Consider the following 10780-nt stretch of genomic DNA (forward strand, 5'->3'; position numbering starts at 1 on the left):
ACTGTTCCTATACTACTTTGGTTTCTAGGAGAGTAGGCTTAAAATTTAACTCAGTTCCCACATAGCATTGGTTCTACTAAGTTCACATCCAAAGGCAGTCTTACTGTCAGATGAGCCTTTGTTCCAGCTTTCTCTAGCATGGGTTCAGAAAGTTGCTTCCCAAAATGCCCCTCGCCTCTCTAGGCATTGATGTTGGCCTAGCTGCAACAGTCAGACTGGGACTCAAACTCTAGAATTCTGGGACTCCAGAGCACCTTCATGATAACCTTTCAAACTCGCTAAGTTATTCAGCTCTACTCTTGTCACCTCTAACAGAAAAACAGCAAGCAACAGGGCCAAGGATCAAGGCCCATTTCTTGGGGAGTACTGCTTCCCTTGTAGCATGGTTTCTCACTAGAAGCTATGTGTGGAATTGTCACTTAGCTCCCCCAAATATGAATGAAGGCAAAGAGGCTAATTCAAACCTTTTTGAAGACCCTGACTGTTCCAGCTACATGCCCAATCAAAAAAGCCTCCAACCAAACCCATGGTTGGCCAACCACAACCAGTTACAGAACATCCCTCTATTTTCAAGGCTTTCAGCCTCTTTGCTGGAAAGGTTACATTAGTTAAGCAGGCTAATGAGATGCACTAGATGCACCTGCACCAGACTTTCATTACATACATACATCCATACATACACAAATATAAATATTACATACATAAAGTGAATACATAGTATATAGAAGATAAATACAAGGTAGATTTGGGAGGGAATATACAAATAGATAGGGGAATCAGGAAAGGCTTTATATAGACAATGATGCTTGAGCTATCTTGAAGGAAATGTGGGATTCAGAATAGTTCAGGGAAGTAAGAAATGCTTTCCAGGCATGGGGATCAGATAGTAAAAAAGCACAGGGACAACCCCATTGCAATAATTCCATAGGGCTCCAAGATTCCCTGCTTCATTGGCTAGAAACCATTGCTATGTTGTACCCCACAGCTTTGGACCATTTCCAGAATCTGTTGTCTCACTCCTACACAGATGATACTAAATGAAGGTAGAGAAAATCTGATCGAGTTCTCTACAAATTTATTGTCATACAACCGTAACCCATACCTCACTACTGCTAGGCAATCCTACTATGCCTCATCAACTCATTATCCCACTCTCCACAGGGGCTCTTCCAAACCTTTTCATCCTTCTTCAAACTTCCCATGGCCCTTCTGCCTCTCATATACTTAGCTAAGAACCTTGCCTCAAATTTTACAGAAAAAAATTGAGGCCATTTGCCATGAGCTCCCTCCTCTCCCTTTTTCCTAATTTCATATCGCTGATATGACTCTTGTCATTTTCTCCTCTTTCACCTCTCTCTCACAGAATGAGGGAATTTCACTCCTTACCAAGGCTAACCTTAACCCCTCTAGCTGCTCAATTGGTCTCATTACATATCATCTCTTCCAACAGAGTGCCCCTTCTATCATTCCATACTCTATCACCTTACTTTTGTTCATTTCTCACTTTCTACTGGTTCTGTCCCTACTGACTACAAATATGCCCTGTTTCTTCTCCAGCCTCAAAAAACTTTCACTTGATCCTTCTAACTTCTCTCCACCAACTATTATCCTCTTCCCTTCTGGCTTTTGTGGCTGAAGTTCTTTAAAAAGCCGCCTACATTAAGTGCCTCCATTTTCTCTCCTTTCATTCTTTTCTTAACCCTTTATGATCTGACTTCCAACCTCATCATTTCACTGGAACCACCCTCTCCAAAGACTGGTGGTCTCTTAGTTGCCAAATCCAATGGCCTTTTCTCAATCCTAATTCTCCTCTACATCCCTTCAGATTTTGACACTGCCAATCACCCTCTTGCTTGAAACTGTCTTCTCTCTAGATTTCTGGGATATCCTTCTCTTCTGTTTTCTTTCTACCTAATTTAGAATCTTTCCATCTAAAACATCCCCACCTTTTACCTTTCCTACTATTCTAGAAGGCAACACTATCCTCCTAGTCCCTTAGACTCAAAATCTAAGTGTCATCCTCAACTCTTCACTGTCTTTCACCTTTCATATCCAGTCTGTCACCAAGGCCTGTTGATTTTGCCTTTGTAATATTTCTCAAATACACCCCTTTCTCTCCTCTAACACTGCTACCACTGTGGTGCAGGGTCTCATCACCTCACACCTGGACTATTGTAACAGCCTGTTGAGGGGTCTTGCCTGCCCTAAGTCTGTCCCTACTCTATTCCATCTTCCATTCTGACACCACAGTCATTTTCCTAAAGAGCAGGTCTGACCATGTCACTCCCTTACTCAGTAAACTATAATGGCTTCCCATTACCTCCATGATGAAAATTTTAAACTCTCTGGCACTCAAAGCCCTTCATAAACTAGCCCCCTCCTACCTTTTCAGTTTTCGTGCGCCTTATTTCCTATCACGTACTCTTTGATCCAGTGACATTGACCTTCTTGCTGTTCCATGAACAAGACACTCTATCTCTTGGCGCTGGACATTTTCTCTGACTGTCCCCCATACCCTAGAAAGCTCTCCTTCCTCATCCCCCCCTTACTGGCTCCTTTAAGCCCTAACTAAAATCCCATCTTCTATAAGAAGGCTTTCCCAACCTCTTGTAATTCTAGTGCCTTCCCTCTCAATTATTTCTTACTTACCTTGTAAATAGCTGATTTGAACATATTTATTTGATTATTTCCTCCATTAGATTGTGAGCTCTTTGAGGGCAGGGACTGTCCTTTGCCTTTTTATTTTTCAACCCCAGAGTTTAGCACAACGTCTGGCACATAATAAGCACTTAATAAATGTTTTTTTGACTGACTTTGTCAAATCTTGTTATCATCTTCAAATAAACTATTCCTATAATTGTTAAGTTTTGGTAGCAATTTTCTACCTTGGTCTGTAGATCTTTCATTTAGGTTACCTTCCGGATAACTATGAACATAGTTCTTCTTTTTGGAGTAGCTTTAATTTTAATATTTCCAATTTTTGCTGTCCTTTGGAAAAGGTTTACTTGATCTTTTGTCATTCAAGGTATCATCACTTAGAATCAAATTCTCTAGTCTTGTTTATATGTGTCATCCTTTTTATCACATTATTTCCATATTATTTTGTCACATTTTATTTCACATTATTTATTTGAGTTCATCCCACTTGATTTTCTTACTTATTCTACTCTTGCACACAAAATGGGTTAACATCTTCAGAAGCAAATTTTTTTTTGCATGTGCTTCTTAAACTAATAAGCAGCTCTGACCAATTCTTCACTCTTATATTTTTCATGTTAAAAGGCATAACGGAGATGATAGAACTGAACACAGGTCTAGCTGTGCTTCATGCAGTGGATAATGGAATGATAAAGAAAAGAAGAGAATTAGGAGACTAGATTTCATATATTGATTCAAAGCTTACATGAGTCTATTCATACATAAAAATCCAAGTAATTTTGAAAGGACCAATTTTCTAGTTTTGAACATTTTAAACCAGAGTTGTACTTTCATTTTTATAGGGAATTCCCATTGAGGAAACTCCAATACAGAACAATAGCAACAGTTCTACAAATAATAGTCTGAGAGACTTGCCTGGGTCAGTGAGAGGTTAAGTGACCTGGCCAGGGTCATACAGTCATAATGTATAAGAGGGAGACAGCTGTTATGTATAAGGGGGAGTGCTGTGCTGGAGTCAGCTTACACAGGTGGAATGATCATTAAGTATTTGCACCTTAGCAATCAGCAAACCCTGCAAATCAAGGCCTGATTTATTGTTTTGTTGATTGTCTAGGCTTAGAAAAATGATGGAGAAAATGTCAATAATGTAGATGATTGAAAAATGGTGAAGCAAATTATGGTCTATGAATGTAATGGCATATCATTGTGAACCATAAGTATGAGGAATTAGAGAAATAGAAGGATTTGAACAAAGTAATGCAAAGTGAAGAAAGCAGAACCAAAAGAACAGTATACAAAATTACAACAATGTAAATGAAGACAATATTAAATGGCAACAAAACTCAAGTCAAATGTAGTGAACAATGTTGGTAGAAATAATTGCTATCCAATATCTCATACCATATACTGAGATAAGGTCAAGATGGGTACATGAGAAAGGATGATGACATAAGAAATTAGGGGAGCAAGGAAAATTTTACCTGTCAAATCTATGAATAAGGAAGAATTTATGACCAAACAAGAGATAGACAGCATTATGGGAGGTACAATGGTTAATTTTGACTACATCTATTTTAAAAGGTTTTGCACAAACAAAACCAATGCAGCCAAGATTAGATTAGAAGAATGCAGGAAACTTGGTGTGTTTGTGTGTGTGTGTGTGTGTGTGTGTGTGTGTGTGTGTGTGTGTGTGTGAATTTATAGCAGGTTTCACTGATAAATATAAGGAACTGAGTCAAATTTATAAAACCAGTTATTCTCTAATTGATAAATTGTCAAAGGAGATGAATAGGAAGTTTTCAGAAGTAGAAATCAAAACTATCTATAGTCATATGAAAAAATGCTCTAAATCACTATTGATTAAAGAAATGCAAATTGAAACAACTCTGAGATACCACCTCACACCTATCAGATTGGCTAATGTAACAGAAAAGGAAGAAGAAAAATATTGGAGAGCATGTGGGAAAATTGGGAAAGTAATACATTGTTGTTGGAATTGTGAACTGATCTAACCATTCTGGAGAGCAATTTGGAACTATGCCCAGAGCTATAAAACTGTGCACACCCTTTGATCTAGCAATACCACTACTAGGCCTGTATACCAAAGAGATCAAAGAAAAAGGAAAAGGACCTATCATACAAAAATTTTTATAGCAGCTCTTTTTGTGGTGGCAAAGAACTGGAAATTGAGGGGATGCCCATCAACTGAGGAATGGGTGAACAAGTTATAGTATATAATTGTAATGGAATACTATTGTGCTATAAGAAATGAATGACAAGCAGGATAATTTCAGAAAAATTGGGGAAGATTTACATGAATTCATGCAAAGTGAAATGAGCAGAACCAGGGGAACATTGTACACAGTAAAAGCAATATTAGTCAACTGTGAATGACTTAGCTATTCTCAGCAATACAGTGATCCAAGACAATTCCAAAGAATTCATGACGAAAAATGCTATGTACCTCTAGAGAAAGAACTGATGGAGTGTTAATGTAGGGTGAAGCATAATTTTTTTTACTTTATTTTTCTTGTTTTCCTTTTTTTTTCAACATGGCTAACATGGAAATATGTTTTGCATGATTTTACGTGTATAATTGATATCATATTTCTTCCCTTCACAATGGAAGGGAGGGAGAGAATTCAGAACTCAAATTTTTTTTAAAGGAATATTAGATATAAACAAATAATTAATTCTTTAAAATGAAAAGAAATTATTGGTATCTCCAAGATTCTCTACTTTCCTTCAAAGCTCAGCTCAAATTCTGCTTTGTAAATATAAAAGAAGCCTTTCTTGATCTCCCCAGTTTCTAGTTCCTTCTCCCAAAAAATTATCTTGAATTCATTGTGTGTATAAATATAAATACATACAGGGTGCTAGGTGGTGCAGTGAATAAAGTGCCAGGCTAGGAGTCAGGAAGACACATTGTGAGTTCAAATCTGGCCTCAGACACTTACTAGCTATGTGACCCTGGGCAAGTAATTCACCCTGTTTGCCTCAGTTTCCTCATCTGTAAAATGATCTAGAGAAGGAAGTGGCAAACTACTCCAGTATCTTTACAAGAAAACCTCAAAAACGGGGTCATGAAGAGTTGGACATGACTGAACAACAATAAATATAAATACATGTATATGTTGTCTCCCCTGATAAAATGTAAGCTTCTTGAGTGCAAGGACTTTTTATTTTTGTCCTTGTATCAGCAGTGCCTAAAATAATGCCTCACACAATATAGGTGTTTAACAAATGCTTATTAAGAGGCGGAGCCAAGATGGCGGAGTGAAAGCAGTGACTTGCTTGAGCTCTCCTCCAAACCCCTCCAAATACTCATAAAAAAATGGCTCTACACAAATTCTGAAGCAGCAGAACCCACAAAAAGACAGAGTGAAACAAATCTCCAGCCCAAGACAACCTGGATGATTGATCAGAAAGGTGTATCGTGCTGGGCTGGGAGCGGCGCGCTGGCCGCAGGGAACCTGGAGCAGGCCTCAGGGGACTGAATCCCGGGCAGCTGTGGAGGTTTCCAGACTCCTCAATCCAGGAATGCCAAAGACAACTTAGAAGGTCAGTGGGAAAAGTCTGTTTCTGTCGGTGCTGAGACAGGAAGGTGAGGTTTCAGCTCCATTCCCCAAGAGCGCTGGGGGGGAGCTGCTTCCCAGCTTCCGGCCCACAGACTGAGGGGGAATCCAGTGGCTGATCAGAGAGGGATTGCAGGGATCTCTTTGCCAGTGCTGAGGCAGGAATCTCTTGCTTTGCCCTGTTTGGATCTGGGTCACAGTTCTGGGCGGTGCTGGGGTGAGGAGGAACTGGCTGGTGGAGCTTGAGTGGCTGTGGAGAGGAACCCTCCTCACAGTTACAGGACAGAAAGGAATACTTGTGGTCACAGGCCAGGAAAGGAGTAAACACCTCGCCCTTATCATACCACCTTGGAAGAACTGAAAATTTACAGGTCCCTACAAGTATCTCTGAAAACAGCTGTACAAACCCCTGAAGCTTGGGACAGTACATTCTCCACATTGGAAGCAGACTCTTACCTTAACAAAGAGTTTAAAACTCAAGTAATTGGCTGGGATCATGAGCAAGCAGCAAAAAGTCAGACTATAAATCTTACTTTGGTGAAAAAGAAGATCAAAATATACAACCAGAAGAAGACAACAAAGTCAAAGCTCCTACATCCAAAGCCTCCAAGAAAAATATGAATCAGTCCCAGGCCTTGGAAGAGCTCAAAAGGGATTTTGAGAAGCAAGTAAGGAAGTAGAGGAAAACTGGGAAGAGAAATGAGAGTGATGCAAGAAAATCATGAAAAACAAGTCAACAGCTTGCTAAAGGAGACCCAAAAAATACTGAAGAAAATAACACCTTAAAAAATAGCCCAAATGGCAAAAGAGGTCCAAAAAGCCAATGAGGAGAAAAATGCCCTAAAAAGAAAAATTGGCCAAATGGAAAAGGAAGTCCAAAAGATTACTGAAGAAAATACTTCCTTAAAAATTAGAATAGAGCAATTGGAAGATAGTGACTTTATGAGAAATCAAGACACAGTAAACAAATCCAAAAGAATGAAAAATTAGAAAACAATGTGAAATATCTCATTGGAAAAACAACTGACCTGGAAAATAGATCCAGGAGAGAGAATTTAAAAATTATTGGACTATCTGAAAGCCATGATCAAAAAAAGAGCCTAGACATCATCTTTCAAGAAATTATCAAGGAAAACTGCCCTGATATTTTAGAACCAGAGGGCAAAATAGAAATGGAAAGAATCTACAGATCTCCTCCTGAAAGAGATCCCCAAAGGAAAACTCCTAGGAATATTGTAGCCAAATTCCAGAGTTCCCAGGTCAAGGAGAAAATATTACAAGCTGCCAGAAGGAAAATTCAAGTACTGTGGAAACACAATCAGGATAACACAAGATTTAGCAGCTTCTACATTAAAGGACCGCAGGGCATGGAATATAATATTCCAGGAGGGCAAAGGAGATAGGATTACAACCAAGAATCACCTACCCAGCAAAACTGAGTATAATCCTTCAGGGGAAAAATCATTCAGTGAAATAGAGGACTTTCAAGCATTCTTGATGAAAAGACCAGAGCTGAATAGAAAATCTGACTTTCAAATACAGGACTCAAGTGGAACATGAAGAGGTAAACAGGAAAGAGAAATCATAAGAGACTTATTAAGATTGAACTGTTTACATTCCTGCATGGAAAGATGATATTTATAACTCATGAGACCTTTGTCAGTATTAGGGTAGTTGGAGGAAAAAAATTATATGTATGTATATGTAGATAGATAGAGGGCACAGGGTGAGTTGAAGATTAAGGGGTCATATCTGGAGAATAAAATTAAGGGATGAGAGAGGATTATACTCAGAGAAGAAGAAAGGGAGAGGTAGAATGGGGTAAATTATCTCACAAAAAAAACAAAAGTCTCTTGTGGAGGGGAAATGGGGAAGGTGAGAGGGAATGAGTGAATCTTATTCTCATAGGATTTGGCTTAAGGAGGGAATAACATACACATTCAATTGGGTATGGAAATCTGTCTTACCCTACAGGAAAATAGGGGGAGAAGGGGACAAGAGAGCAGGGGGTGAGAGAGAGGAGGGCAGATTGGGAAAGGGGTAATCAGAAAATACTTCTGAGGAGGGACAGGGTCAAAAGAAAGAATAGAATAAATGGGAGGGCAGGATAGGATTAAGGGAAATAGAGTTAGTTTTTCACAACATGTCTACTATGGAAGTGTTTTGCATAACTGCACATGTACAACCTATATTGAGTTGCTTGCCTTTTCAGTGAGGGTGGGTGGGGAGGGAGGAAGTGAGAAAATTTGAAACCTAAAGTTTTAAAAACATATGTTTTTAAAAAATGTTTTCACATGCTACTAGGAAATAAGAAATACAGGAAACGGGGTACAGAAGTCTATCCTGCCCCATAGGAAAATAGAAGGGGAAGGGGATAAGAGAAGGGGAGAGAGAAGAGAGGACAGACTAGAAGAAGGGATATTCAGAATGCATGCCATCTTGGGGTGGGGGAGGGGGGAGATGGGGTGAAAACTTAGAATTCAAAAACTTGTGGGAGTGAATGTTGAAAACTAAAAATAAATAAATTTATATTTAAAAAAACAAACAAATGCTTATTAATCAATTATTGAAGTAAAAGTACACTTTCTCATTTCTAATAACAAATGATAATCTACAAAGGTAGAAAGTGACATGCACCATCAGCCACACTCACTCCTCTAACCATTTTTGTTTAAGTGTTTTGGGGCAATATACTTTGTGGGAAGCTTGCTTGTGTTTTTGTTGGAATATATTTGCTGTGACAAAACAAAATATATTAGTTGAAAGGAAGGAAGAAAGAAAGAAAGGAAACCTTGTCTTCCTCTTTAAGGATATTTTTTAGTATCATAGATTTAACCTGAAAGGGATCTAAGAGGTTGTCTAGTCCAACTCCAACATTTTATAGATGAGGAAACTGATGCCCAGAGAGACTGTTACTTGCCCAAGGTTACACAGATAAAAGTGGCAGAGCTAGGATTTGAATATAAGTGTTCTGACTCCAAATCCAGCCTCTTTTTTTTTAGTGTTCTATAGTACATCTACCTCAGAAAATGAAAATGAATATAAATGGAAAATGTATTTGTATTCAAGTTTGATTTGTAAACATGTCCCTAAATTAAAAAAAAATCCTAGGCATTAAAAACCTTGTCTCTCTGTCTACAATTTGCTCTGAGAGGATGATGTGGGTGCCTTTGTGTCATAGATGTGTCCAATACATATCCAAATGTGAGGATCCCAGAGATAAGAGAATTGTTTAAAGTGCAAAATTTTGGCTCTACCTTTTCTATATCCTTTTGTTCAACGTAGCTTACATTTGCATGGAATCTACCTACCCAAAGACTTAGGCTATGGCTCCTCACTTATAGGATTGTAGATGTAGAGATGGAAGAGACCTGAAAGGCTGTTTTTCCAGATGAGGAAACTGAGGTCCAAGGAGATCAAGTGATATGCTGAAGTTGACATAGGAAATATCTGAAGTTAGATTTTAACCTAGGACTCCAGAGTCAATTTTCTTTCCTTCAACCACACTATTGTTTGTTTGCACAAAATATTCTGTTTTCTTTCTGAGGCAAAGGAAGTCAGTGTGCCCAGCTTCTCCCCATCCTATCCAATGGCAACACCCCTGTAAAACTCTATATGTGGTTTTTCAGATTATACTGTGCCCTAACCACCCTATCCTAATTACCTTTGAATTAGCTGATAATTCCAGAGAGGCTTTGGGAACTCAGGGGTTAAAAATTAATCTCTCTCCTCCCTCATAGGTGCTAATTTGTTATTCCATTAACATCCTATGTGGGTTTTCTCTCTTACTACCCATTTTCTGCTGTGGGTGGTGACAATAGCTTCTCTAGCACTGCTGAAATTCTGGAAGAAGGAAGACTGTCTGGTAGTAAAAATTGGGGAAAACAATTGCCATAGAGAAAAGCAAGGAAATTGAGAGAGGAGTAGAAGAGTTATGTGGTCACAAGAACAGTCAATTGTGGTCATAGGGGCAATTGATTTTAATTTCTTTCTTTTTTTTTTTTTGGATTGGGCAATGGGGGTTAAGTGACTTGCCCAGAGTCACACAGCTAGTAAGTGGCAAGTGTTTGGTCTGAGGCCAGATTTGAACTCAGGTCCTCCTGACTTCAAGGCCAGTGCTCTATCCACTGCGCCACCTAGCTGCCCCTCATAGGGGCAATTGAAGTAGGGCCAGGATTTGGAATAGCTGGGTTAGTTAGACATTTGGATCACATGAGAAATTAGAGCTCTCCTAAGGAGATGTCATTTGATGGTTCATCAAAAATGCTATAACAGGGCTAGAGAAATTTTTGGTATTAGGTTGCCATGGTACCTAGAAATTTTGTCATAGAGCTTAATATTTTGCTTCCAATATTACCTGAAACAATAGCCGCCATGGTGTCACTATCTCAGGCTTGAGATTGATTCCCTGCTTTCGTGAGAAGGGAGGGAAGGGGAGAGGCTATTGGCCACAGAGGCTTCTAATTTCAAGGCTACATAATATAGTAAAAAAAAAAAGTACTGGGGCCTTTTCTTTTCTGACTCGTGGGGAGTTGGTTGCTAATGGC

Source organism: Phascolarctos cinereus, unplaced genomic scaffold (genome assembly GCF_003287225.1).
Source record: "Phascolarctos cinereus isolate Bilbo 61053 unplaced genomic scaffold, phaCin_HiC Scaffold_5;HRSCAF=322, whole genome shotgun sequence".
In the NCBI taxonomy this organism is placed as follows: Eukaryota; Metazoa; Chordata; class Mammalia; order Diprotodontia; family Phascolarctidae; genus Phascolarctos; species Phascolarctos cinereus.